Genomic DNA, 8,339 nt, shown 5'->3' with positions numbered 1-8,339 from the left:
TGAGAGAAAGGATAAATATTTCAATTCTGCTTAAAAACGTACAATTTACCAAGTTGCTATAAGTCATTCTTAGCTTAAGAGGAAACATTTCCTTAAAACTGGAAAACAAAGGTTAAAAGCCAAAAATATTTCAGACAAAAAGCCATAAAAATTATAACCATATTCATCAGTTCACTCAGTCCTATGTAGCTAATCCTTGTTGATCTTGATCATCTGTTAACAGTTTATGAAGCCATTTTGTTTTCCATTAGAACTCTTTAACTTCTTACCCAGATTTGTGGTATGATTTGAACGATATCAGAAACCTGTACTTGTCAAAAGTTTCTTTCTATGAATATTCTTGAAGATGAAGCATTTTTTTTCAAAAACATCAGAGTACAACAATAGCTGTCCATAAATGGTAAAACGACTTTAGGGCTTCCCTGGTGGCGCAGTGATTGAGAGTCCGCCTACCGATGCAGGGGACATGGGTTCGTGCCCCGGTCCGGGATGATCCCACATGCCGCGGAGCGGCTGGGCCCGTGGGCCATGGCTGCTGGGCCTGCGCGTCCGGAGCCTGTGCTCCGCAACGGGAGAGGCCACAACAGTGAGAGGCCCGCGTACCGCAAAAAAAAACAAAAACAAAAAGACTTTAAAAGGTATGGTTAAAGATCTAATTACAATGTAATTGACAAAGAAATTTGGTCTCATCAAATCACGTTCTTTTTCTTGCTGACAAATTTTTTAACAGGGATTGTAAGATCTTATTTGACTTCTAGTAAACCTAGTACATAATGTTGATGGTTCCACAGACACATCTGTATCAGTTAAACCAAAAAAATTAAACTAATTTTGATATCAAATATTAATTTAACATTGAATATTTTCCAGTGAACCTGAAATTCATTTGGGTTAGTTTCTTTTATATTTCTGAGTATTTACATAAGAGCTTAGTTTTATTTAAGCCAATTAAATAGAGCTAATTTACATTAATTGGCATTTAATTTTGGTAAAGCCATCCGAACGTAAAGATATGTCATATCTATAACGTACACACGTATAGACAGACACAACCAAAGATCTCATAGCTTCATTTTCAAGTCTAGTCATGAATCAGGTATTACAATATAAACTCACTAGTTTGTAAATAACAATTGGAGTAAGTTAAGTTTATCTGCATGAGTTTAAAAAAGCCTCTTTTCCACCTTTTTTCCTCTCAGTCTCAGGAATTGGAGATGGTTTAGATAAGACTAAGGTAAGAGTTCCTGAGAGTCCTGGTAGAACACTTACATCTCAAGGCATAGGGAGAGAAAAGCAAGTCCCTCCTAGAAGATCTTGTTCCCTTAGGGTCTGAATTCTGAAAAGATGTTTATCAAGCTGGCATTATATAACTGCATATGCAAAGCCAGTTTGGGAATGTCAGAAAGAGCCCCATCTTGGTCATTTTCAGGGCGTGACTTTCCACAGTTCCCAACTAAGTTAGCTCTTGCAGGTATCAGTTCCATAAGTGTAATACATAAGCCCAGCTGGGGTTCCCATAGGTGCCTATCTGTCAGGGAGCTGTTTGGCCTTTGAGGAACAATTTCCCATTATTAATTTGGTAGCCTAATTCAACAACTTTCTGAGAACAGTGTGGTGTATCGAATGTGTGCTGCTTCTGAGTCTAGCTCCTCAGAGAGTTAACCTTGCATTGGTTTGACTCTTTTACATGTCTCTGTTCTTCCCTCTGATAGTCTAAAACTGCTTTGGGTGCTCAGAGCACTAGATGATCAGTCTTTACATCATGTGTCTCAGGAAGAGCAGAAATGACTTAATAGTACTGGGATTTCCTGTGAGACTGCTCCATGTCACAAGGATTAATCCTCAGACATTTCCACTAAGTTCTCAGTTGCCTGAGGACACCTTGTGGCCAGAAGGAGCAAATGTCCCTTTTCTTCAGAGTGGAATAATTCAGCCTATCATTTCACTAGCCGTTTGTTCAGACCATATATCTACTTGTTTTTCAATTAAGCCAAATTTAACAAAAACCTGGCCACCTATCTGGGTTTCCCTGAGCCTCCCACCCAGATCCCCCTAAGTCCCTAAGAAATGTACCAGTGCTCTTTAAGACTCCAAGTCTTAAGTAAAATCAGCTTGAATAAAATTTGTAGGACCATCACCTAAAACAATAAGATCTGGATATCAGGAGAACTTACAGGAACACCTGAAAAGTACTGAGAAGCCAGTGGAACTCAAAGGACCTGAGCTGGTACTGAACAACAACCAGTTCAGGTAGTCTCCAGGTGTCCTCTGATAGGTATCTCTGATATCCTGCTGGCTATGCTATGCAAATGTCTATGAAAAGTTATTAGTAGTCAATCTAAGAAGGAAATAATTTTATTCGAGCCAATAGAAGACAGTCTTTCAGAAAGCCCTGAGGACTGTTTTGCCCATTAGAAGTTAAAGCACAGTTATATACATTTTGGAGACAAAAGGTTATATATCAAATGATGTATTGACAGTCTACGTAGTTCAGATCTCCTTGTATAAGGCAAGAAGTGGGTAATTGGTGACCCCTTACAAGATTAAAAAGTAAATGTTATATCCTAAGAAGCTACCTTGCTGGCACCAGGAAAAAATTGTTTTTATGGTTGAGCAGGCATTCCTACATCTGCTAAAGAGATCTGGTTAATATATCATACAGATGTACAGTGCAACAAGGGTAGTAGCCCAAACAGGCAGAGAGAGAATTTTATGTTTAAAATTTTTCTTGTCCTGCCTTAAAAATAATATTATTTCATCAGTATAAACAGAAACATAAAATATGCAGTCCTTTGTGACAGGCTTATTTCACTTAGCATTATGCTTTTATGGTTCATCTATGTTATAGCATGTATCAATACTTCATTCCTCGGCTTCCCTGGTGGCGCAGTGGTTAAGAATCCGCCTGCCAATGCAGGGGACACGGATTCGAGCCCTGGTCCAGGAAGATCCCACATACCGCGGAGCAACTAAGCCCGTGTGCCACAACTGCTGAGCCCATGCGCCACAACTTCTGAGCCTGTGCTCTAGAGCCCACGAGCCGCAACTACTGAAGCCCGCACGCCTAGAGCACGTGCTCCGGAACAAGGGAAGCCACTGCAATGAGAAGCCTGCTCACCCAACGAAGAGTAGCCCTCGCTCGATGCAACTAAAAAAGCCCACGTGCAACAACGAAGACCCAACGCAACCAAAATTAAAAGAAAATACTTCATTCCTTTATCTTGTTCCAAATAAAATTCCTTCCAATGGATACAGCAGAAGTATTTTTTTAAGCTTTGAAAAGTTTGTTAAAACTTTATTATTTTATTATATATTATATATATTTTTAAAGCTTTATTAAAAACTTTAATAAAGTATTAAAGTTACAACTGTGTTGTCCTAAATTAGAAATAACATCCAGAAAAGAATCAGGGTTATCTTGAAGCAAAAAGACAGCTTTATTGTTCACAAGGTTTGCAAACTGGGGATACACAGCCCTCAGCTGAAACTGAAATTGTGTTCTCAGTGGGGGAAAGGGGTGAGGGATTTTTAAAAGTGAAACCCTCAGAAGCCATAGCTGGGAGACTTGTAAGGGGATTGGATGGCCCTTGCAGACTGACTACAAGTCCTCCCATCATGATCAATGATTGGCTGTCATTGGAGCTTCTTGATTGGGGCTTTTCTACGTAGGACCCTTAGCAGAATAAAAGTCTTTAAAGTTTTTGTTCGTGGTTTTTCTACGAACACAGAGTATGTGACTGAACCCCAGGTCTGTCATGACTGCCTGCCCCATTTTATTTTTGGCCCCCGTTAGCCACACTGGTCCATTGTCTATGTTCTTCCTTGGGAGATTTCTCTTATTTTTTTACTTTTTCTTAAAGGACCTTATTTTATTTTCAGAAAAGTAACACATGCTCACTGTCACAAGTGAAACAATGTAGATAAATAAGGAAATGATTAATAATCACCTTATCCTCCCCCCATGAGTTTGTAAGCTTCCACATCTTACTTTGCACGCATACAGATGCACATGTCTGTAAGTACTTTGGGGTTTTGTTATTTTTAAAAATGTGGTTACACCATGGATATTACTTGCAGCTTTCTTTTCTCGCTTAAACTTGCATCATAGATATTCTCCAGTTCAACTAATATGGATCTAATTAATTGTTATTTTAAAAGCAGCAAAGAGTCCACAGAATATGCCACAATTTTTTCAGTGGCAAATTGAATAAGTGATAAATGGCATTCATTGACATACATTCGGGTTTCACCTATTTTTTATTTGTTTGTTTTTGTAACTTTTAATCTCCCTCACCTATTTCACTCCTTCCCATGACCTTCTCTCCTCTGACAATTACCTGTTCATTCTCTGTAACTATGATTCTGTTTTGTTATGTGTGTTCATTTGTTTTGTTTTTTAGATTCCACATATATGTGAAATCGCACAGTGTTTATCTTTCACTGTCTGATTTATTTCAGTTAGCATAATACCCTCTGGGTCCATCCATGATGTCACAAATGTCGTGATTACATTCTTTTTTCTGGCTCAGTAATATTCCTTTATATATATTATGTATAATATATTCCTTGCTACGTAATATATAGGAAGGAATATCTAATATATAATTTTATATATATCTAATATATTTCTTTCTATATATTTTTTCTATATATATTTATTTTATATATTCATTATATATAGTAAATATATATATCTATATGTATGTATATTTATATACTTCTCTATCCATTCATCTATTGATGGGCACTTAAAATGCTTCCAAGCTAAACATCCATCAACAGAGGAATGAATGAAGAAGATATGGTACATATATACAATGGAATATTACTCAGCCATAAAAAAGAATGGAATAATGCCATTTGCAGCAACATGGATGGACCTAGAGATTGTCATACTGAGTGAAGTAAGTCAGAGAAAGACAAATATCATATGATATCACTTATATGTGGAATCTAAGAAAAGGGTACAAATGAACTTATCTACGAAACAGAAATAGAGTCACAGACGCAGAAAACAAACTGACAGTTACCAGGGGGTAATGTGGCTTACCCTCTGACAATGGCTTTTGCTGGGCCCATATCTTTTGGGTCATTGCATTTTTGTTTTCTCATTTGTCTTCAGGTATTTCTTGATTTCCTCTTTGATTTCTTCAGTGACCCATTGGTTGTTCAGTAGCATATTGTTTAGCCTCCACATGTTTGTACTGTGCTCTTTGCACTTTTTTGTTTCTTGTAGTTGATTTCTAGTCTCATAGTGTTGTGGTTGGAAAAGATGTTTGACATGATTTCAATCTTTTAAACTTTACTGAGACTTATTTTGTGGACTATCATGTGATCTATCCTGGAGAATGTTCCTGGTGTACTTGAAAAGAATGTGTATTCTGCTGTTTTGAATGCAATTTTGTTTACATATCTATTAAGTCAAACCGGTTTACTGTGTTGTTTAAGAACAGTGTTTCTATATTGATTTTCTGTCTGGAGATCTGTCCATTGATGTCATATTGGTGTTTAATTCCCCAATATTTTTGTGTTCCAGTGAATGTCTCCCTTATGTCTTCTAGTGTTTTACACCTGTTCCCCCCCCACCACTACAAACAATGTTGCAGTAAGCATCCTGGTACATATACCTTTATGACTAATTATTTTATCTCTGTAGATTTCCAAACATGGGATTTATAAATTAAATATTGGGCTGGCCAAAAAGTTCATTCAGTTTTTTTCCATACCATCTTATGGAAAAACCCAAATGAACTTTTTGGCCAACCCAATATTATCTTTTTATGTATCTTAATAAATAATTGTTGTTAAAAGGTTTTAGTCATTCACACCCCCACCAACAAAGTCAGTACCTGAGATCTATGTCTACTCCACCTTTTTTTCTGCATTAAGATGTTATTATTCTTATTAGTTTCCCCCAGTATGATTGATGAAAACTGGTATCTCCTTGTTTGCAGTTACATTCATTTAAACTACTACTGGAGTTGTGAATTTCTTCATCTTGTCTTTTTGACCAATGGCACTTGCTTTCTCTTTTGTGATTTACCTAATTATGTACTTTGTCTGTATTTATATTGAGTTGTTTACCTCTTCTTAACCATTTGTAGAGTTCTTTGTATGTTTGTGATATAAACCACCATCTTGTCTGTCATTTTAGTGGCAAATATTCATTGTTTTTTTAAACTTTTAAAATTTTATCTCTGGTCATCTGAAAATGTTTATGTTTTATGTAATCAAATATGTTTATCTTTTCTCATATTACCTCTAAATTTCCTATCTTGCCTAGGACAGAATAAATATCATTTACACTATTTAGAATAAGAAAGAAATGAGATGTTTGGAAGTAACAGCATATGCAAATGAATTTCTTAAGGTAGTTCCAATGAAGAAAAAAAACCTGGAGACATAGCAGAATTATTGATTTCAGTGTTGTTATAGACAAAAAAAGCCATACACTTGTTAAATTTTAACTTTTATCAGTAATTTAGTATTTCACTAGGGAAAAGTCCAGTGTGAATACAAAGCTGGACACCTGTCAACATTTAAGTTTTAATCAATGATATACTGTTGCAATAGGGAAATGTTCAAATCAACTTCGATTTGTACATAGGTGATCTCATGTTTTAAAAGGAGAATGAGAGAATGGGGGTGGGGGCATGAGTAGGGGACCAGTAAGGTCAGGGAAATGAAAGATTACAAAAATTGAGAAGCAGCTGTTAGGCAAGTGAAATCCCTCTGCTTTCGTTAACTGCTGCTTATCAAATTTAGTCTCCAGTCCTTCCACAAAGACTAGAAGATAGGGACTCTATCTTCATTTGTTAGCTGGAACTAACACTACATTTTTTTGGCAGCCTTGAGTTTTTTCAGATAGGCACTTTAAGGGAAGTTGGGCTCATTCCAAGGATGCGGCTTTGAGCTGTTGTAAACTATGTTAGTCGCTATATGCTAAAGCTGAGGCCCTGTTGAGAAGAGGTCTCAGAAGAACCTGGCTAGAGTTTGGTCAAGGAGAGGATCTTAGTGTCTAGGTTCTTAAGGAGACTGCTTTCTTGAACACTTCTTTGAATAAATATTTCTTATATTACTTTATTATTACACTTCATATACATGGTAACATTTTCCACGAATGACTTAAAAAAATCTTTTTGAGTTTTAGTGACAGTATTCTTTTGAAAAGTTAAGAGTGCAGAATGAGAAAGCCTTCAATCCACCTCCACTTTGCAAGTCTTTTTTACTGTCTCTTCATCAAGGGTCCTTTCAGCAGAATCTTTCCTAATGTTTCAGAAGCAGAAATGAAAGTTTCCACTTAGGACAGGTGTGTGAAGTTCACTGACATGGTAAATTCTAATCAACCAACATATACTTATTGAAGGGCTTTTAGGCTTAATGTACTTAGGTGTTGTGGGCATAATGTAGTTTGGAAAAAGAAAAGTAAAAAACACATAATTTAGTTCTTTCTTTGTAACTTGTAGAAAAAGGAGACTTAATCTTCATATTTTTATGTTCTTTCTGTTTTTTTTTTAAAGGCTTTATTTCTTTTTTTTCATTGCAGTGCGTGGGCTTCTCATTGCGGTGGCTTCTCTTGTTGTGGAGCTTGGGCTCTAGGTACGTGGGCTTCAGTAGTCGTGGCACACAGGCTCAGTAGTTGTGGCTCACGGGCTTAGCTGCTCTGTGGCATGTGGGATCTTCCTGGACCAGGGCTTGAATCTGTGTTCCCTGCATTGGCAGGCGGATTCTTAACTGCTGCACCACCAGCAAAGTCCCTATTTTTATGTTCTTACATGGAAGTGTTTATTTCTTGTGTGACTTGCATATTGTTCCATTAACACCTCCATTTCCCCCTTTCTTACTGTGCTCTACTGGCTGTTCCACAAACATGCCAGGCATTTTCCTTGCCTAGAAAGCTCTTTCCCTAGATATTCACCTGGCCCACTCTCTCACTTACTGCAAACTTTTGCTCAAATGCCATCCTGCTCAATGAGGCTTGATCTGACCATCCTATTTAAAATTGCAAGCCATTCCCCTTTCCTCTTTCCCCACCCTACATCATTTACTTGTTTACTCTAATTGTCATCTGTCTCCCTCCACTAGAATGTCTGTGTCATTAGAATCAATATTTTAAAAAATCAATATTTTCTACTGATTTTTCTCAAGTTCCTGGAACACTGCATGCCACTTGGAAGGAACTCAATAAATATTTGTCCAATAAATGAGTCCTTTTTTGTAGTGGATTTTCTGCTTCCTTTCTCCAAGCTTATCCTTTTTTTAAACCATAATTTTATTTATTTATTTATTTGGTTGCTCCGGGTCTTAGTTGTGGCATGCATGTGGGATCTAGTTCCCTG

Source organism: Orcinus orca, chromosome 13 (assembly GCF_937001465.1).
Source record: "Orcinus orca chromosome 13, mOrcOrc1.1, whole genome shotgun sequence".
NCBI classification, from domain to species: Eukaryota; Metazoa; Chordata; class Mammalia; order Artiodactyla; family Delphinidae; genus Orcinus; species Orcinus orca.
This window is presented reverse-complemented; position numbering follows the sequence as displayed.